Source organism: Alligator mississippiensis, chromosome 9 (genome assembly GCF_030867095.1).
Source record: "Alligator mississippiensis isolate rAllMis1 chromosome 9, rAllMis1, whole genome shotgun sequence".
In the NCBI taxonomy this organism is placed as follows: domain Eukaryota; kingdom Metazoa; phylum Chordata; order Crocodylia; family Alligatoridae; genus Alligator; species Alligator mississippiensis.
The window spans coordinates 72,115,986-72,138,976 of NC_081832.1; positions in this window are offsets into that span (position 1 = coordinate 72,115,986).

The window sequence follows — 22,991 nt, forward strand, 5'->3', positions numbered from 1 at the left end:
ATGTCACCGTAGGGCGACGTATAGATGTGCCTTGTGAGCTGCACAAATGTGGGTCGCTGATCGGTGTTGGTGCTAGATTGAGTTTGGAGCAGTCACACAATCAGGCCAGCCGGAGCTTGGAGGACTGAAAGGTAAGAAGGTGAGGCAGGGGGCAGGGAGCAGGGATCTGGGGAGCTAGCTGGAAAGGGCAGGGTCAGGGGACGGGAACATTGGGCCTAATCCAGGCCAGTGGGGGAGAGGGGACAGATGGGGTTTTTACACTAAGTTTTACACTTAGTTTACACCAAGCCTAGTGTTTCCACTAGCCTAGAGTGGCTCCACCTTAGCGTAACACAAACTGGGTAGCATGGATCAGAAAAAATCCTGCCCTGCAGTGGCTTCACCTTGAGCCGCATAACGAATGCTCGAAACTAGTTTCAAGTGTTAATGTATAGACAGTCCAAGCGTTAAGAGCTCCAGGAGCCACTCAAAATAACCGTATAACAAGGTCTTTATACAAGACCTATCAGATGCACCCACCGACTAGCATAACTGATAGGACTGTGCTAAACACTGTATAACAAGGCTTTTTGTCCCCAAAATTGATCTCTAATTACTCTGCAACAAATGACTACGTTTATTACCGCTGTGATTTGTGAATTATTCAAAAATGATGCAGTGCGTTTCACACGCTGTTGCAAACTGGTTTTGCTGGGTGTGGACCGACTGCTGAAAAAAACCCTGTGAAATGATTCTTGATGTCTGTTCTGAGCTTGTGACATGGCACATTCATAGTACAAACACCGAGATTTGCACTTCGTGTTTGAGAACTGTATGTCTGTATAGAAGAGGCTCTCAAACAAAATGTACCGTAAAATTAAGAAGAGCAACTTGACCAACAGCAGGTGTACTGATCTGTCAGCTTTCGAGCTGCTAATGACAAGACTGCCATCCTTTCTGTACTGAAAGATTTTTCCCTGAAGTACAAATAACAGGGCAGGCAGAGACAGCTGGGACACTGCTAGTTTGAGTGACTACTTTCTTCTCTGAGGCTTTGGGGAAAATAGTATTTTCCTCTTTTAATCTAAAGACTTGATCATTAGGCAAATGGCAGGTTTCTTTTTAACAAAGTCTGGACCCTGGTACATAGCAAACACCAAACGGGCAAGTGTGCAAAGGGGAAATTTTATCTCAGTTCAGTGGAAGGGTAGACCACAAACTGGTGCCAGCTGTTTAGTGAATCTTCGGCAGCTTTAAAGCATACTTGCTACCCTTCTGGTTTAGGGTGGAGACCAGCACAAAATGGATGATGTTATATTACTACTGACCCAAAGATAGGAAATCATATTGGAAAAGGAAAGAACTTGGAATTTTTTGTTTTAACACAAGCAAAAAATCATTATTATTAATAATATTGTGACTCACAGCTGACCCCCTCACTGTGCTATGTTCTACACAAATACACATATATCCTCTGCTACTAATGTCAGGTATCTGGAGGAGTTTCCTTGTGTGGACCTGGGTCTTAATAAACAAGGGATGTGAAGAGCATGTGAGTATAGAAACAATATAAATATCTTTAATGTTTTTTATTATTAGTTACAGATACAAAAAAACCCAAATTTGCCTCAAAAAAATTGTTTCATAGATACCAGGGAGCATATTAGGGGATAGATGACTCTAAATCAGTGGCTCTCAGCCTTTTTAGGTTTAAGGCACCGGTAAGAAAATGCCAACTCTTAGGTTTCACTGGGTTTTTTGACTACAGAAAAATAATAGAGCAGTTACTTTTGCAAGAACTTGGAGAGACAGCAGGTCAGAATGCTTTTAAGACTATGGATTCCTATTTAAAATCTCTGGGTTAACCTTGTGAAACATGTTTGCTCACCTAACAGTGGCACTGCATGGCATCCCATGGCACCCGTGAATGGATGTCAAGGCACCCCAGGGTGCTGCAACACCCCCTTTGAGAATCACTGCTCTAAATATACCCTGTTCATATGTTCTCCATCTGAAGCATCCACTACTGCCACTGTCAGAGACAGGGTACTGGACCAGAGGAACCATTGATCTGACCCACTATGGTACTTCTTGTGTTCTTATGTTCTGAAAACTTTCCAGAAACCCAAAACCAGTATATGAGTCTATTCACAAAGGACTGAGGTCCTTACTGAGGGGAGCCAAACTGTGCTGTTCGTTTATAATTCTGCATGTGTTTGTGTCTCTGAGGCCCTCTCTTGCTTCGATTAACCCAGGGGGCATGCTACAAAAGGCCCAGCTGCAATTTCAGTTCCAGTCAAAGAAGATTTTCCAGATTTACAACACACACTAGGTGCATCTATATGTGCGGTCAATGCCAAGGGATAAACTCCGGAGCTGCTTGAGCCAGAGTATGCTGCTCCTGGGCGCAGTGTCTACACATACACCCAGAAGAGCAGCCATGGTGGAGCAGGCCCGGGCTGGCAGCAGGCTTGGAAGGGTCAGTGCTGGGCTCCAGGTGGTGGCAGCAGGCAGCGGAAGGGCTGGTTGTGGCACGAAAGTGCCAAAAGTGCAGAGCCATGTGACTAGGTGGCAGAAAGCAATCTGGGCTCTTGCTGCTTGGGCTGACCAGGAAGAATTTATGCCTGCGGTTCCTGTCCACTCATGTGTTTCATTGTGTTTAATTAATACGGTCCCTGATGGTACCAGCTTACAGAGGAGTTAATTAATTTACTGCACCCTAATACTGGCATATGTGTAGACAGTGACACTTTACTGCGGAGCTAGTCCACTCAGCAGTAAAGTGCATGTATAGATGCACCCACTGACTAGTATAACTGAAAGGACTGGGCTAAACACCAGCATTTCATTTTGACTTCCGTTTCACCATTTCAAAAGGACAGTGTTTAATTTAATTGTGTTTTGAAGCACTGTCCCGTTTCGTTTTGTCAACACTGTTTCGCTGTTTTGGCCCGTTTCGACATTTCGCCTATAGGCTATGATGGAGAATTATGAAAATGCCTTAAGTGTTGTCATTTGTTGCCTGATTCAGATGCAAATTGCAGGGATGGTAGCCCCTTCTGAGGGCATGAAGCCTGCCAAGTTTCAAGGAGAGGTTTCTCAAAAACTGCACCTCAAGGTCTTGAAAGCAAAACTCATGACACTTGCAGGCATCTTCTGTCATCTGGCACACAGATCCGGGGGCCCAGAAGGACTGCAGGGCTGTGTCAGGCTCCTCCTGGGGGTGCGAGCCCCTGGATCTGTGCCGATTAACAGGAGGCTGCTCCTGCTGCCTGGGACCAGTACTGGGTGCAACCCGTGCCCAGTGCTGGGCTCCATGGAGCTCAACCCCGGTGGTGGGAGGTGGGGCATAGCCCTAGCTCTCCCCACCTTCTGCTGCCAGGCTGCACTCCGAGCAGCTCCGCAGCCCCATGGAGGTCAGCCCAGCGGCAGGAGGCAGAGCGCAGCCCTAGGTCTCCCCACCTCCTGCCGCTGGGCTGTGCTCTGAGGGGCTCTGCAGCCCCATGAGGCGCAGCCAGCAGTGGGAGGTAGGCAGAGCTGGGGCTGCACTTCGATCAGCTCCGCCAGCCCCATGGAGCACAGCCTGACAGTGGGAGATGGGCAGAGCCAGGGCTGCGCTCCCTGCTGAGCTGAGCTCCGTGGGGCTGCGGAGCTGCTCGGAGTGCAGCCCTGGCTCTTCCCTGCCTCCTGCCGCAGCGCTGCTTTGAAACTCAAAACGTTTCAAAACTTTTGAAACATTTCATGTGCCCTTGTTTCATTTCAAGGCTGTTTCGAAGCTTTTTGTTTCATTTCAATTTCACCATTTTGAGCTTGAACTGCATCAAAACAGCTTCAGAATGAAACATTCAGAGAAATTTTGCACAGCCCTAATAACTGAGGTCACTGTTTAGATTCTGGTCGTTAAGTGGAAGTGTCTCATTTAGGTAAAACTCGGGGTGCTAATCAGAACATTTAAGTAGGCAATCACAGCACTTCTTTGGGTAAATTCACATTAAAGAAACCCCTTATACAAGCTGTGAGCTTTCAACGGGCCTGGAAGAATAATTTAGTGAATTATTAAAAATGCTCTTATTCACATAGAATACTAATGGTGCTTGATGTTGAAGTGGAGTATTCAATGAATACAGAGAAACAGAACATTGTCTCACATAATACAATTCAGTCACCTTTTATGCATGCATTTCAGAAATAATTCAAATAATTAGACAAACATAATTCCTTCTGTCCCATCCCTGTAGCTGATAGCATCTGCAAGCTGCCACAGGGCATTGATTGCAACATGGTAAAAGTATTTCTTGAACTTAATGGGAAATCATGGGCAAGTCCAATTTAAAGAAGTGAAATCAAAATGTTGTTCAGAATATCTGACCTGCTATATTTATGCACATATAATTTGCCTTCCATAAAATGATTTGTAATCACCAAATAAACATAATCAACCTTTTTTGAGGATGTAGCCTGTTCTCAGGGGCAGCAGAGTTACTTGTGGAAAACATTGCCCTGAATTGCAGAATAAGAACGTAAGCTACAGAAGTCTTTATGGTTTGGAAGCATGCTAGTCTTTTAGGTACAAGGAGACTTAAAATAAGTTGGTTGTTCTACTTCAAAGTATGTTGGTTTATTGCATGAATTAGATGTTTGAAGAGTAATTGAAACATCACTATATCCTACTCTGAAAGTTCCTACTTAAGCTTTCAAATGCAGCAGCTAAAAAGGTCATTACCATTAGCTAATTTATGGCATCTAATGCTAGTCTCAACTGGCCAGGAGATAGGGTTTTAAAGAAGTGGGAGTGGGAATTAACTTTCCATCCATGCAGTCATAGGTTTGAGTCAACACAAGTTTCAAATGTTAATTGACATTGCAGGATCTGAATACAATCCACATCTTCAACTCACACTCTTCAATATAAGGTCAATAGATAATAAGATCACATCATCTGTAACTTTCCATTGTATTGTGAATAGCTGAAGGGATGATTTCACTTATCCAGTCCGGACATAACTTTCCCCAGCTGGTTAGTTGAGCCAGGAGCAAGATAGAACGAGGAATGGTAGGGCTGGTATTGTTATTTACTCTTTGCATGACTATAGCTTGTATAAGGTTGTGTCATGGAACAGGATTCCAGTGTGCGAGGGGCTGTACAAACACAGAACTAAAAGAAAATTCCTGCACTCAAAATCTTGCAATCTGAGACACGAGTGACTGGTGCCTCCTGAAACTGGGGGGAGCACCCGCAGAAGCCACTGATGGCAGCAGTCCTGTCGGGGAGGGCACCAGTCCTACTGACAACATCAGTGTTGGCCGTCGGGGGGGACACCGGCCGTGTCGGAGGGGCCACAGGCACCCCTGTGCACCCCCTACCAGTCACCTATGACCTGAGATAGGAGACAACAGCTGTTGAATACAGCTGCACCAGGGTGAACAATATCAGTCCAATAGACAGTATTAGTTATAAAGGTTCTTCTGCACCTCAAGGAATTGAAGTAACCAACCCCAAAGTTTGCTTCTCTTAAGTGACTGAGGTCAGTGTTAGAGTATATTGAGAACTGGGTTGGTGGGCTGACTGTAAGACCGGAATAAGCCTCACAGGGCTTACTGTATTAAGTAGAAGCGAGCCGTGGCAAATTCCCTTCTCTTTCGCTAACAAAAGATCAAACAAAACAAAATACCCTCTTGGTTCACATTTCCAGTCCTCAAATATTGTGCCAATGCTTAAATACCTTGAGTAGTTCACATACTAATTGGTTTTTTTCCAGCATATATTTATTACACAGAACAGTAATAGCTCAATAAATATTGTCAAGCCAAAGAGGTTGGAACTTATGCTTTAGGAAGTACCAATACATATTTCTGTTTTCACACCCTATCTTCCTTCAAAGGCCTCGTGAATTTTCTAGTTTTCTTCATTCCGACACAGCGTGCATTTTCATCCCTCATTTCCACTGGGTATTGACTATATGTAAACCAAAAGGCTTTGATTTACAAGTTCCTTCTTTGTACTTTCTATTATAATTCCCTTTTTAAAAAAAAAATATATTGCAGCTTCAAAACACATCACGACCAATTTGTGTTGTTTACCTTGTATTTTCTATAACTCTAAATTGGAGTCCCACAGAGTATATCCTGAGGACTAATATTAGTTTTCCACATGGCTTTGCTGCCCTCTAGTGTCATGAACCTAAGGCTAGCGAGCTCTCATTATGGAGAGAGGTTTCACACTGGTTAAACCAGAGATGCCCAGTGGTGGCCGCAGGCCTCACTCCCTGTAAGTCCAGGGTAAGAATAAAGTTCATATCTTGCAAAACATTTACAATTGATGAAGTTAACCAACAAGTGATTTGTCTTCTTTGATAGAAGACAGAGAACCATCAGCAAGGATCTGGTGGTGCCTTTTGATTCCTAATGAAGCTAAGTGTATGAAAACTATGGGTAACTTGAGTCCCTGACAAGCTGTCCAAGATAAATTGACTCCTGTGATGTGTTTCACTTCTTGTCCGCAAGACAAAACTCCTGAAATGCTAGTTTTTTAGCCTAAAATAGGCTTCATTAACCAGCAGGTAGGGAGGGGTTAGGTGTTCAACATCTGCAAGGTGGCCACCTTGAAATTATTTGGTTCAGTATCAATGCATAGGTCATGCTCATCATCAAGATTTCTTTGGATACCATAATTTAATTGGGAACCTGTTGCATCCAGGTGCCTGCCTCTCATAGCCAACTCCTCTTGAATATGAGATCCAGTTCCTCTTGTCAGTCCTATCTGCACCGAGTTTAAATACAGCCAAGGTCAAAAACTTTCCAGGGTATATTGGTTCTTTATCCCCACAATATATATGCCCCACTGAACAAGTCCTAGCTATCCTCAGAACAACTGTGACATTCCTCTGATCCTACAGAACTTCTGGATTTAATTTTCTATTAACTTTTATAGGATTGTTCAAAGCCCCTACAGAAAATAAGCTGGGTTCTATTTAATTCTTTTGGATTTTTCCATTAGCTCTGCAATTTAATAAAAACCCCACCTATTTTTAGTTTACCATTTCCATTTGTGACACATGGTGAGATAGATAACATTACCAAAACAGCGTTTGGCTTTCAACTGGTCATGTGGCGCCCCCTCTGAAATCAGCATCTAACGAGTAAACACCTGGCACTAAAAATAACTCTACTTCTTTTTTTGATGTGAAAGCTGCTCTCTGGAACATTAGCTTTTTTTTACTTCTCCAGTCCCTAGATGCATCCCTACGTGTTTGGTCTGTCGCAAATGACACCTCACCCACATTTTGTCACATTGCAAGTTGCTAGTGACTGATAAAGGAAGCGTATCTGGGATGGATTGCACAGATGCTATCAGCCTGTTTCTAATGGTGTGCTGATTTTATAGTAATGGGCTCTGCTAGCTTCAATGGGGTTTCTTATGCTTTGTGTCGGTGAGATCAAAACTGGATGTAAGGGGACAGGTTTCAAGAGCTCTGGCCGCATCTACATGAAACACTGACTGTGCAGTAGCTCGAGTCATTATTACCGTGCAGTAGCATCGCATGGCATGAAGCATGACAAGACGCTACTGCATAAGTAGTAAGGAGCTACTATGCAGTCGTCATCCCCTAAACGCCATTCGGTGATGCTACTGTGCAGTAGGGCTGTGCAAAGCTTCAGTCCCTGATTTCATTCAGCAAAGATTCGGCAGCCAAATCTCTGAATCCGAATCAAATCAGAGGACCCCTGAATCGGAACCCTCCAAATTGATTCAGAGAGATTCGGAAAGATTCGGCGATTTGGACACAGACACAGCTTTAAATGTTTTTTCTACATACCTCTAGGTACCAGGCGGCTTGTGAACACTGCAATGCTGGGGCGGATGAAGGGTCCCACAGGAGTGCAGGGGGCTCCCCAGCATGCTCGGCAGCAGACTCAGAAGTGGACCAGAAGCACTTCCAGTCCGCTTCTGGGTCCGCTGGGGAGCACGCTGGGCACCCCCCACCCTCCGCATGACCCAGCTTGGTGATCAGCTGTGGGTGTCTCCCTCCCCAACGCAGGAATCTCCAAATCAGCATCAAATCTTCAGGTTCAGCTGAATTGAATCGTGGACAGTGATCCAAATCAACAAATCGAATCACTGTCCCTGATTTCGGCCAAATCCAAATCAAGTAGGGCCCACTTAGCACACCCTTACTGTGCAGTAACTCCAGTTACTGCGTAGTCATTTAGTACTTGTGTGTGCAAGTGCAAAATGACTGCACAGTAACAACTGTGCAGTCAGCATCTCATATAGACACGGCCTCTGAGTAGCAGGCAACCCTTCTCATTGTGGAAAAGAGAGAAGCCGAGCCCAAGCTGCTGTTTTGCACCACTAATGAAGCCAATATCTTTTATTCCCATGACAACCATGGAATTTGGGGAGTGGAAAGAAGCCTGCCTGACTCTATCTTGGCAAGCCATGTCTGTAGGTAGGTCCCTGGAAATCACAGGCTCCTGCTTCAGTTTGTGCTGGCATTTAAGAGGTATACATGCACTGTGGATCTTTTTCATAGTCCTTCCCACAGCCGGGGCCGCTGGTCTTTCTCCTGCTGCTGCCATGAGAAATATTTCAGCTCTGCCACTGTTGGCAAAAGCAAGTGGCTCAGAGAAGAAGCAAGCTTTAAGTTGCAGTTCAGCTATTCCTAGATGTAATACCCAACAGAGCAAGACCAGAAAAATTAAAAATATGGAGATAAAGAGTGACATGAGGTACACTATTGGTTTGCCAAAGGTAGATTGTGCCATACTAACCTGATGTCTTTACAAGTAACTATTTTTTTAGGCAAGATAAATGTAAAGTTAACCTAAATGGACAGGAGTAAAGTACTTAATAGTAAAGTACCTAAGTGATTCTTAATCAAAATGACCAAACATGAACTAAGACAAAGCAGTTTTCCCAAAGAATAAGAATCACTTATTTACACATATATAGTCACGGTCCCTGTAGCGGGAGGGGTGATAGAAAGGGTTTTCTTTTTAAACCCCTTGGAGCAGGACCCTCTAGATGCCATGACAGAGTATTTAAGAGACAAGCAGAGAATTTCAGCACTACATGACCCTGCAAAAGGAATAATTAGAGACTCAATTTGCAAACTCTTATACGCCCTAAGGCTTTCTGAAAAATAAAAGCTTATCACTTATTTTCATAATCCCACCTCTATGACAAGAAACACCCAGGTGTAACCCATAAGAGAGGAAATAAGCAGGTCCTTGAGGCCCTTCAGAATTGACCTGATCCATTGTGGCTAAATTCTCTCAGGTAAGAGCCTTGGAAAATACCTCATTCTTTTCTCAGACTAGTAAACTACAGAGACTGCTCTGCCGTTTCTGTATCACGCTCACAAAATCACCCCTAACGACGTGCAAAATCAGCCACAAGATGCAACTGGAGTGCGAGGTGCGGCAATGACAAACCTGTTGGCATTCTACAGTGACTTGTCTAAGGCTGTGCAGGTACCTCTGTAGGCTTCGATGTAGACAGCCAAATTATCTGGCAGCTCCCTTACCCAATACCCCTGCAAAGAGAGAAGAAGAAGGAGACTGAGAGTTATAGGTTTAATATGTGTTTGGGCTGGTGAGGTGTCTCTGCCATTCATTCCCCCAGAGACAGTCGAATGGATCAAAAGAAACTTTAAGTCAATATGGAGTTTTCATTTAAAACAGTATGAAGTTGTTTATAAGGCCTTATTTTCCTGTGACAGATTTTAGTTCAATGCTATAGGAGAAAGAGCTCTATTGGTCATTAGCTTGCCAGTAGCACTTAATACACCACTTCAGGTTAATCCTAAAACAAACTCTGTTTTCCTATATATATCCAGTCTCAGGATATCTTGAATTTAGTTGTTTTGGTTTCTAGAGAGAAAATAAAATTGTATTTTTTATCACACAATTCTGAAAAACTAGGCTAGCAGCTAATGTAGAAGTAGCATTTCCTGCTGCCAAACTTGCTTTTTCCCTTGTTTTAAGTCTCCTTGGATTTTAAAGACTTAAAATGAAGTGGAATTTTCAGGGGATTAGAAGCAATACTGCCAAGCTCCTTGTCTCTCATCCTTTACACAAGGAGGTCCGGCTACGTCATGCTGGCATGCCAGACAATGGCTAAAGTGTCATCCTGAGTATGATCTAAATGCATCACATTTTTTCCCCACCAGCATCATCAAGACACCCTGTTCATGCTGACGATGAACTTTCTCCACCAACTGGGAGTGACTTGTGGTCTTCTACAGCAAGACATCAAGGAACAAGAACAAGAATCTGAAGAAATAAGCAGAAAACTACCAGTCAGTCAATGGCCCCTTTTCAGATTGACCTCATTTTTTTTTTTTCCCTACAAAACCCAAAAATTCAGTCTCACAGTCCTAATCTCAGGACTGGAACATTCCCAAACAATTGTTCCATTCTCTTACTTTTATCCTTCCTTTAACTTCTAGAGTGGGGGTTGGATTAATTCCTGTGAACTTTCTATACTCATGGCCAACACAAGGATGTTCTAGACTTGTAGCAAGCTTTCCTAATTGGAAAACAAATGACAACCATTGCTGTTATTTCCCACTCAAGGATATTCACACCCCATCACCCTTTATTTTTTAATCTTTAATGGTGGTGCATTATCTGTCTCTTTCCATGATTATTACTCATCATTAGCAGCTGTTCTGTCACAGTCTGCAAATTATTTTGTTGCTCTTTCCCTTACATTGAACTTATATTCAAGATCAATGCAATCGCTTGACAGTTTGACAGGGCTATCCATTGTCACAGTGATTAATTAAGCTGTGTGATCTTTTAGAACTGTGAGGTTGTGCTGTAGGAGCACTTATCTGCCATTGAATGCACAATTACATTTTTTCCCTGAAATTAAAATTCTGTGCTTAAAAGGGAAGTTTAAGTTCAGCTGTCTTTAGTCAATCTCTCTAACTTAAAAATAAATAAAATCACGGACTATAAAAAGCCAGCTTATGCAAATAACCATCTTCTAAGGCTCAGCTTCCAGGTTATCAAGTGACAGTAGTTCATGACTTCAGCTCTTATAGCAACTTCAAGTTATGGCTGGAGGTTATCTTGTAGATGCAGGAGCAAACCTATTTCAGTGCATCCACTGGGAGTGTCTCTAGGGGTGGCTAACACCCAAGCAGGTGATCCCTAGATTCTCCCCAAACTTGGGATGCCATAAAAGTTCAGAGAGCTCCTGCTGCTGAGCGACCAAGCACATGTGTAGCTCCTGCAGTGATGGGGAGCCAGGCAGTTCAGCCGAGACACCGACCACTACTTTTTTACCCAGCAAGGGCAGGGAAGGGCCAGTTCTCACCGGGTAGCATGAAGCCAGAGGGAGTGGAGCAGAGCAGTGTGCGGCACCAATGCCACACTTTGTGAGCACCTGCACACTGGAGATTAAGAAGCAGGTGGATTGTGATGTCATAAACCCACTGCTGGAGCTTAAAGGATCAGGAATGCTGGTCAGCTGAGGAGGAGAGAGCCATATGCCTGCAGAGCTCACCCTAGCAGAGAGCAGGGTAAGTTGCTGTGCTGGGTCTCCAGCCATCTGGTGGTTCAAGACAAGGGAGCAGAAAACTCTGCATGGAAGCCTGTGCCCAGGGGTCAGAAGATGAAGGTCCCAGAAGAGGACACAGGGAAATCCTCGTGCCAAAGTCCAGAGGACAAACACTCCACAGAAGGATAAAGTAAAGAAAAAACAAAGAAAAAGTGGGAAAAACGTGGAGTAGAAGTACCAGCTCTTGGGATGAACAAGATCTCTAATATTAAACAAAGCAGGACAATTGAAGATAAAGAGAGACAACCCTGTGCTGTGGGCATAGTTGATGTGGAGTGAATTCTCCTAACAATTCATTAATGATCTTAATGTGACAGAAGCAAGGAAGCTGATGCATTGATCATTGCATTTTCAGTTGGGATTCTTATTTATTGTATCGCCTATAAATTGATTGCAATTTTATTTGCATGGCCATGAATTAATTGAGCGAGCAGGGCAATTCAGAACTATTTCTAGGGATAGGATGAACTAAGCCATCAAGCACCCAGGTACCTGAGATTAATTTATAAGTATACTTCTTTCCCCCCTGACACAAACGGAACAGAGAGAAAATTAAGGGCAAAGGAAGAACCAGATACTGCCTGCTCACAATTTGCAACAACTGGATCCATCATAATCTGAGTTGGAGAGTGGATGGGGTGTAGGGGAGGCTGAGTCCCAAGGAACACCATCAATGGGAAAATGCTCATGATAGTCTTTACCAGCACAGGAACCTCCCTTTTCTTTATTCCTTCTTTTTGAGATCAAGACGTGGCAGGCTAGTTATGGGAGACTTATCATGAGCGGGTAGCCCAAAGTACCCAGACGTCGATTACAGAAGGCTGTTAGAACACAACTACTCAGTCCAAGTGTGTAAGACACCTGCCGTTTTGTCTCATATGGGTACAGCTCCCTTCTGGGTGAACTACACTGTTGCAGAAATTAACACCACTATTGACGTATAAATACAAATTCTTCTCAGGTTAGCACAGTGAGACCATAGACTTTTAATGCTGCTGATACAGTCAGTCAGACAGGGCAGGGAAAAGAAAAGGTGCCTGAAGCCTACGTACAAACACTTTTGCTGCAACCCAGCATAAGGTGAAGTTTAAACTTCAAAGTGGAATAACAACAGCCTTTCAGAGTGACCAGGAACACACACAGCCTGGAGACCCTTTCACTAGGGCAGTCTGCTGTATGTAGGAATTGGGGAATAGGCCCACTGAAGGATGCTCAAATTACTTTAATGAGTACAACTCAATTCCTATACCTCCAGAGCTCTGGCAAGGTGCCTTTACCCCGTGTCATTACACCACTGAGCAAAAGCACACATCAAGTTTCAACATATTCCATTTGAATAGGGTTGAGATTTTTAGCCAGTTAAATGACCTAGAAAAAGGAGGACTTGGTGCATTTTTTTAAGTGCAGGAGCTAACAGACTACATGGGAAAAAAAAATTCCAAAAATATAGTGACATTAAAAACCATTGCTCCTTTCTTAACAGTGAATCTTTACATGCAAGCATGACTTAATTGGTCATCAGAGCTGTCTTGTAGTAGCTGCATGTGACAGCTTTGCTTAAGAAGGGTTGTTATAGCCAACAGAGCTGAAGTGCTTGGGTAATTGCACGTGGAGCAAAGTAAGCACTTTTTGAATATCAGGAAGAAAAACATAGTTAATTTGGGGTTGTTTCGGATGTTGGTTTTATGGTACTTAAAAGAATAATTAAAAAGCTCATAGCTGTACAGCTAACTGCTCTGACTCCAGCACAAAGCATCAGATGGTGCCAATTTCTTGTTTCATTTTAACACATTTCCCTATATTCTTCTAGCTATTCATATCCCTGATGTTAAATAGAATCATGGCAATTTTGACACCCAATTGAAGAAAGCTTATTTTTCAAAACTGTTGCTTAATGACCCCTGCAATATCATGCTTAAATATATAAAGAGTGATAAAGTAGTCTTAAAAGGCATTGTGTTTATGGCCCACCGTTTTGAAATGTCTGTTTTTAACAGAACAAAGTGAGGAAAGAAAGCAGCAGAGGGCACTGCTGACACACAGATGACTTGAAGTTCAAAATTATTTCTTAGAGTGATATCTTTCATTGGACCAACTGTATAGTTGGGATAGAGATAGACAAGCTTTCAAACGCAAGGCATTCTTTTTCAGATCTCAAATACATTCAGATCCACTTTAAAAAACGGGAGTCTCTAACTGGTTACAACTAGTGGAGGATAACAAATACTTTCTCTGAATACTCAGCAAAACTCACAATTTGTCTTTAAACCTTAATGTACTTGATTGTCCACTGACTTTAGTCACAGAAAGACCAAGTAACAGATGTTCAGAGTCCTGGATTCTGACTCGTCTTGTTCTAAGTTTTAATACCCTGTCCTTTGTCATGGTGTCTGAGGATTAGATGTACAAATGAAATTATGTGATTGAAAGGAAATGCAGATCCGCCGAGCTCCTACTTGCCAGCCATCTATGCCCAGTGGTACCTAAGAACCACGGAGTATGCATTTCTGGCAGAATGGCTGCAATGGGGTTACCTTCATATAGCCACTGCTAGGTGCTTATGCTGTAAACCTGTCAGGATTTACAGACCATTTTTGCTTATGGGGTTCAATCTGGCAGATGTTCTCAGAACAGGCCAAGTTTCCTGTCTCAAACAGAGCCAAAAGAGGTACTGACCTGGCTTATCTCTACCTTTTGGGGCACTCCTCCAGGTCACAGACACCCAAATTCAATTCCTTCTTGTGCCTTGGGGAACTTGTACTTGTGACTCAAGTTGGTAGGCTAACCACTAAGCCATATGGTATTCAGCCCACACATTTGTAAACCCTGTTTTAATGCCTCTAATTCTCCTCATACATTGTGGATTCTAAGAGGAAGGAAGATATCTAAAATGTAGGGGTCTGGAAGAAGTAGGCATTTGGGCCTCTTTTCCTGGCTCTAAATACACATTCAATAGTGTATTGGACCAAGTCTGGTCCTGTCTTACACCTTTACGGTTGGTTTGTAAGTGAGAGCTCCATCTGCCCCTCAGTGGTCATTCAAATAAAGGGCCTCAGCCAGAAGGAATACACCTGGGATGACCAGGGAGAATTCACAGCTTTTCTTGGAATCATGTCCAGAAGGAAATGTCAGCCAAAGTCCTTGCTTTGAGTGATGAAGATCACAAGGACTTTCCCTTGGTGACCGATCCAAATGTATAAAGGGCATAGACTTTGAAGTCTCTTTTTCATTCACAAAATCCCTTTAGATCTTTAGTGAATTCCAGTCATCACTTCAACTCTGACTACGTTGAGTCACTGAGGGGCACACTGCGGCAGGCATGCAGGGGGAATAGCACTGCATGGTTCCTATTATCGTAATGAGTCTCATAGCTCTATCCCTGCATGCCACACTGAAATGTACCTCTTCGAAAATGACCTGACCCCAGATCTTGTTCATACAAATGCTATGTTAAAAGAACCATTTACCAGCAGCTATATTTTCGTCTTGATGTGAAACCCCTGACCTGGACTCCTCAGAGGATTATGAAGCCAGTTTAGAATCTTTAGTACGTCCAGCATCTCGTATTGCTGCTTGAATAACTGACTTTCCTGAACGATATCATTGATTTACTCCACTGGGCAGTCATGTAAGAATGATGCAAATGTCTCCAGAGGCTTAGGTGAAGCCCTTGTAAAAACTCCAGGATAGCTTCCTCTATCTCCTTACTCTTTAACAGTCCCCTTGTTTATTTTGCATGGTAATCCCTATAGCCTATGACTACATTTCTGTTCTCTTATCCTAACTCTAGTGCTATGCTTCCTTTTGTTAGCCGATGTGATAACACAACTACTTCCACCATATAGTATCATCTTTATGAGCAGGCTGAAGGCTCTTGGTTCTCTTCTCTTTGTGGTCAGCTCGAATGCATTAATGCTATCCACAAAAGATGTCTCCATTGACACCTCCAGAACTGACAACAGCTGGAAGCCTTGTTAGCTGTTCTATTGTACAATGCTCCTGCCTAAATATTTCAGTCATTTTGGACTGCATGGGTTGGTGTAGCAATCAGCACAACAGAAATGCCTGCATATCGTTAAAACAATATTTATTTCTATGTATAACTTAAAACAGCAACATGTGAAGCTCCACAGCACAGAATCATGCAGTTAATTTGGATAAGCTGACTTAAGGTGGGTTTCTGTTCTTAGCTTTATGAAAGGGATTTGTCCATACAAATTAGAGCATTTGGGTACATAATAGGGCTCTGCAAAGCTTCGGTCACTGATTCTATTCGGCTGATTGGCTGAATCTCCAAATCCGAATCGAATCAAGAGGCCCTTTAATCTCTCCGAATCGAATCAGGACCCTCCAAATTAATTTGGAGAAATTCAGGAAGATTCAATGATTCGGACATAGACACAACTTTAAATGTTTTTTTCTACATATCTCAAGGAACCAGGTGTCTCGTGAATGCTGAGATGCTGGGACAGATGCAGCATCCCATGGGAGCACGGGGTGGGGAGTCCCCAGTGCACTCAGCAGTGGACCAGAAGCACTTCCGGTCTGCTTCCAGGTCCACCGGAGAGTGTGCGAGGGACCCCTCACCTGCCCCCTGGCTCAGTGACTGGTGCCTCCTGGGTCTGGGGGGCACCTGGGGTCACCCTGCAGTCAATCACTGAGCCAGGGGGCATGGGGGACTCCCCTGTGTTCTCGGTGGCGGACCCGGAAGTGGACCCGAAGTACTTCTGTGGAACGCTCCATCCGCCCCAGCATCTCAGGGTATACAAGCCATGCCTGGTACCTCAAGGTATGTAGAAAAAACATTTAAAGCTGTATCTATGGCCGAATTGCTGATTCTCTGAATCAGCACCGAATCTTCAGATTCAGATTCGGCCAAATCAAATCAGGACAGTGATCTGAATCAACTAATCAAATCACTGTCCCCGATTAGGGCTGAATCTGAATCAAATATGGCCTGTTTCTTACACCCTTAGGACATAACCATATAGGGGCTTGTTTTTAAAAATCCCTGAAATCTAAGTCCTTTCACAAATGTTTCCCCATCTAAAAGTGCGTTTTGCATAAGTGGGCAGTGTTAAAAGCTGTTTGGGTCAATGGCCATCTGAGTTGCTGACATAAATTCAATGGTAATAGTCATTACAAAAGGCCTTACCATAAATCAAAGACCACTTCTTTGAATAAATGCCCAATACATGTAAATGAATTTATATATAGTCTATTGGCATGTGAGCTTTGACCTCTGCCGCTTTAAGAATTGGGTCCATAGCATCTGCAAACACATCCCAGATGCTGCATTCATCTCTCCTCTATATCTTTACCTTCTGTCAAGCAGATTCTTTTGTTCTGGTTTTTAATAATTCTTCCTCTGGTGATGGATGGGATAAATCAGTGTATTCTGAAACTGGAACTTAGTGTAATCTAAACTTCCAAAAAAGACGTAATGCAAGTCCAGGTCAGAAGTAGCTAATAATGCTTAATTTAGAAATGAAATCTGTTAGTACATGGACAAATAGACTGCTTCTTTAGAGCAGTTGATACTAGAGGAGAAATGTTTGGAAGCTAGAGAGCAGCAGAATACCAAAAAAGGCAGGAAGGATCCGAAAGTCAGTGTTCAATGGGAGAAGAGTAGGATTAGAGAGCAAGGGGTAAGCACTGCAGTTAAGAATTAATGAGCCAACAATGCTATCCTCAATCTGGAGCTGTAATATATAGAAAATAGTCTATTTCTAATTATGTCTCTTTTCCCCGCCTTGCTCTCAGATTTAACCTCCCACTGAAATAGAAGAATTTTGCATACCTGGGTAAAATGGATGAGACTGCATTCACCGGCAACATGTTGGTTAAATCCTAAAGAAAGCTCCAAGATATGGATGGACGCAAGCTCCAAAACTAAATTTCACAAACTTAAAAATATAGGGTCTCTACTTATGATCTTGATTTGATTTTTTCCCAGTTTGGTTAAAATTATTCTGTACTTAATTTTATTAAAAGAATAAAATCTCCAGGGCTAGAGGGAAGTGCCCTCAAATCCCTAATGCAGTGGTTCTCAACCTATTTGCCATAGAGAGCCACATTTGCAGCTCTCAATGTGCTGCCGGCCCCATGCACGCAACTTATTTTCTGTGTAGCAATTTAAAAATGTTTTGTATCTGTTATCTGACAGTAATGCAATACAAATCGATATTGTGTAGTAAGTCTCATTTCTACACTGTCAAATGTCTTTCCTTTTTTTAACAGGATGTCACATGGGCCGGGCCATATGCGGCAACCGTGGCAGGTTGAGAACCATTAATGCATCCAAGATGCCCTTAGCAAAACTCTGGAAAGGATGGTGATTCAAAAGTGGCTTTTAGTCATATTTTCTCTCATTCATCTTGAAGCTGCCTTAGTTCCCATCATTAGTGGAGCCTGAAAGCTGCTCTAAATTATATCAACTACCTACCTCCAATAGGGTACTTTCAAGCAACTAAGGTATGGATTAAAAGCAAGGGAACCTTGCCCCAGTAGAGAGGCCTACAAGGGACAATGGTGTGAGATCATGTTTTTTGAGTTCTGGAGAACCCCTACCAAAGGTTAGTAGAAAAATAGAAAAAAACCCTTAACGTTTTTGAGGGAAATGTCTTAGGTTTTTTTGACATTTATTATGTATGTGCATTTACCATGTTGTGCTTGTAAGCTTTTGAGGTGAGTCACCTTAAAAAGAAAAAGAAAAAAAACTTAGTGTCTAGAACAGCACTGACTATATATGGTTGTTTAATTTGGTATAAGTGATATAGAGGTTGCTATGGTTCCTTGGTTACTAGCAAGATGTGTGTAAATTGTGTACTGCATGGCAATGCTATGAATATTGTCCATCTTTAGCTTCTACTCCTACACACAGAATGGTTCCTCTACTCACTAGCTCCCATTCTAGGCAAGAGTTTCTCAACTTCATATATTATTTCACTCCATCTGTTTTCTGCCTTCTCAAATAACAACAACAACAACAAAAACCTACCCAAAAAAATGAAAAATGTGGACAATTCCTTTAAGTGAATACACTTATTGAAATATGCCCTCTCCTCCTCTCAAGCCAGACACAATACAGAGGATCACCAGAAACACGGAGGCAAGACATACATCTAAAATGAAGGAGGTGCACAATTTATTCAAGGCAATATTTCAGAATCTTAGAGACATTCATAAAGCATCTTCAGGAAGCTGACTTCTCCTGTGAAAAAAACATCTTTTCCTCTGAACATTAGGGCTCAGTCTTGCTGTCTTTAAAATCCAAGTAAAAAAAAGTTCATATGCTTCAGTGGAAAAAGGATTGGGACCTGGATCCGATATGCTGTAGAATGGCTTCACTGAAAAACCCACAAATTAGAGACTTCACCTAATAAAAACCAGAAATGTGTGGTGAATCTGGCCTGCAACAGTGCTTCTATCTTGAATGTACCAGAGAGTATAGAAGAAGGCCAAAGCTCTTCTCTGTCATTTGATATATTGATGTTTATCTTGCTGGGATCCTATGACCCCAGCTGACTTCCTGCCCTTTGGGCAGGGGGCTGGACTCGATGATCTTCCGAGGTCCCTTCCAGCCCTGATGTCTATGAAATCTATGAAATCTATATTGTGTGTCCAGGGGGGTTAGTTTGGGGTTTTTTTCCTGTTTCATTCTTTAACTTCAATACAGCAAAACAATATTGGGGAGACACCAGGAAAGAGAGAATTGGGCTCTTGGTAACTCAACCTGTTCTCTCTGGGGCTAAGCCCCAAATGCTCTGACTAGCAGTAGGTGCAAGGATTTTAGTTCTGAAAAGTTTCCTCGAGCACTCTTCAGGCTGTCTTTCTTCCTAGCTGAAGGAAGCATAAAAATATCTTTGTAACACATAGACAGAAGTGAAACTCAGAGCACAGACCATTTCAAGTCATCACAACCACAACACCACTTGCTAAAAAATCAAATAGTCTAAGAGGATTGCCAAAGTCTATTTTCACTAAATCAGCAGCTAAATCAATGCAGTGTTGTTTGGTGGGGTATTAAAAACATGTATTGCAACTGAGCTTTCAAAGCATGTATTTACATATTCTTTTCTCTGTCATGATAGGAACTCAATATTATTTGTACTCGAACCCTCCAGAGGATCCTTTATGGACATGTCTCTGTGTATTCATTAAGCCAGAAGGGACAAATGTAATAATGTAGCCTGACCTCCTGGGGGAGAAAAAAAAAAGGGGGGGGGGGAATATAAATGCCACCCTGTTGCATCAAGCCTTTAACTTGCAACAGCATGTAATTATTGATCCCATTTTTCTATGGGAATATGTTAGCAGTGACACAGTACCTTTAAGCAGGCAACAGAGGAAAGCAGAACTTGGGGCCAGCTGCACTAATGTCAATAAGAATCTAGCTATAACTTTTCATACAAGTCTGGATTTCACTCTTAACCTTAAATCTTATAAGTTAATCACCCTTCCAGCTCACTTTTTTAAAGGTTAAAACAATCCATTCCTTTCTATTGCTGGAAACTGGATTATCATTATCACTTTAGAAAGCTGTTGAATTTCAAAATATGACTAAGTGTGTATTTAGGGCAAGTGGAAGCCTTTTTTTTTTCATTTGAAAGGTTAAAATTTCCATCACAGTATCAAACTTTCAGCTCATGGCAGTACCGATATATAATTGTACATGAGCCCCAGAGGAGGCACTGTGCACTAACCAAGACTGTTAATCTCTACATTTTGACGTAGTGAAATAGTGAGCTTGTGAACTGTTGAGAGAGGTATTGTTTTGCCATGGGTATATAACAGTAAAAAACGGTATTTCCATATTAGTTCTACCTAGCTGTCTTCAAAAAACCTTTCTATTGCAGATAACTGTTTTAAAAAGTAGTCGCAATAGATGTATGAAGAGGGCAAATGCAATCCCATTAAGGAGTTTGAGGTCAAGTTTTATTACAAAGCCAAGCAAAATGTAATTGGTCGAATAAAAGATATCACATTTACCCAAAGAACCTTGTAAGCAAAATCTGAAGATTTCATAATATTCGAAAGGAACACCCCCAATGGTTCATGTCTGGTCACTCAAAACATTTAATGTTGGCAATACTGAAATAGGATATTCTGAAGTTTTTACTGAAATTTATAAATAAACAATTGATTTTTAAAAGAAATTCCCACCTAAACCCACCCATTTTTACCAAGCATTTTAATCCAGATATTCAGACAGAACCACATATTCTGACACAATAAAAGTCAATCTGAAGGACTGTCAACTAGTTCCAAAGGCAACTTGGATTACTATAGATAAGAGAGTGGAGAGCTATTTAAACAGAAAATGTGGAGGGCTAAAATGCTACTGAAATAGGAGATAAGCCAATTTTTTCTTTTGTCCATATTTGATTGCTAGCATGTTTGTGTATTGTGACTGAGTTTTCACTTAAAATCTATGTGATAAAGCTACAGATGGAGAGAGGAGCAAAACTCAGAGATTTTTTACACTATTTTTTGTAAATATATCAAGCCGGGAAAGTAGGAGGAACCCATTTAACTAGCATATCAAATATATTCACAGACTGCAAAAATACTGTAGTCTAGAAGCAATTCATTGCTGATGTCATGGGACGCTGGGTGGACAGGACGAGATCAGGGATATTACTAAGCTAGCCAATGCCTCCCTTAATACTAACCTGGCCTTCTTCCAAGGAAACTCTTCCAGCTGCTTCATCTCAAGGCCAATTTAATGCTCCAAGCAAATCTGTATTTGAAGTATTCTCAGTACAGGGCTGACATGAGAGGACTGAGTGTATCATCAGCACCATTGCCAAACTGTCTGAGAACAATCTGGATGTTGCTCAGCAGGCATGTTTTTCAAGGCTTCTGAATGCTACGGGCACTTTGGAAAGGGGGCATCACTCTTCTGCTGTTTACTTTCATCTTGGGATGTTCCCCGGTACAGACGGCAAGGTTGTGCTATATGAGATATTAGGAAGCAGATGGGACTAGAAAGGAGGCCACTCTGGTCGTCTCTTGTGGTTGAGTCCTAATGTGGTGTTCCAGCCAAAATGTCTTTGTTGAAGGACACTTGCTTTATTCCTCAGATTTTGTTCCAGGAAAAAACAGGTGAGCAAAGACAATAGTCTAACCGTAGCCAAGCAACACATCCCCGTTTACCTGCTGTAAGGATAAAAACACGTCTTAAAAAGTCTCTTGCGGTAAATAAACTGGTTATTTTATCATGCGGTCGTTCTTGTGTTCATTATTGCAGTTTGGGTCATCTGAAGAGCGAATAGCACAGCAAGAGTAGAGCAATTGCAGACAAGTGAACTATGAACACGTGCCCTTATGGAGAGGGGATGTATGGGAGGTTTGTGAATTAAATTGCCTTAAGAGGTGAATACCATGCTAAGAAACTTCCAAGGAGAAAGCCCCTGAGTTCTCATTTCTATCCTGAAATACATCATTGATGGACTAATTAAAACAGTAGCAAGCTGAAATTCTTCATTCTCATTGCTGCCCAATTGAATGCATGCCTATGACATTTATTCATTGTGTCACTTATTAGTACTTTGGGATCTGCTTCATTTCACAAGCAAGTCCTTTGGCAGCTGCATCAAATTGTTAAATCTCACTGTGTGGCATTAGTGATCCTGTCCACCACACTTGCCGGCTCTTACTCCATAGTCTGAAGTTAAGGTCACAGAGCTATGCTTCATATGTCAACGGGCTGAAACAATATGCTTTTTATAATCCCCTATGACAAAACATGCATTCATTCATAGTTTGTATACTAAGGCACAGAGGGAAAATACTGGGGTTCATTTATAGGACAAATAAAACATCACAGATACAGCCCAAATCTAGTTCATTCATCTGGGTTATGACATCCTGAAATGTCCTGGGAGGTGACATTGCTGCGCCTCCTTCTTATGCGGTAGGTGTTGGCTGAGCTCAGCAAAAAGCTGCCTCCAGGATGAAAAAAATTAATTATCCATTTTGAGTTTTTTAATCAGGTCCTCAGCTGGTGGAGATGACCCTAGTTGAGATCCGACCCTCTCTATGCCCTCAGTTACTTCCTGGGGGGAGAAGGAAAATGTAAGATTAATTAGAGGTTGAGGGGATTAGAAAAACCTTCAGAGGTGTCTGGAGCAGGAATTCTGCTGATATTGTGACTAGAGACAATTTAAGAGCAAAATGAGTTGTAGTGACTCTTTTTTTCTAAAGTGCTTTCATTTCCATCCACTACAGATGCATCTGGAAACATGGCTCATGGTACTAAAATCTTTTTTTTTCCCCAATAGCAGCATTAATAGCTGCAAAATGTAAATGCAGATGAGAACATTACCCATCCTAATTGTTCTCCGTATTTGAAACTCAACATTGGTTGGGAGCCTTGTGAGTAGAAAATGGGTTGCACTGAGACACTTTGTGATGGTAAATGCCGCCAGTGGAATTATTT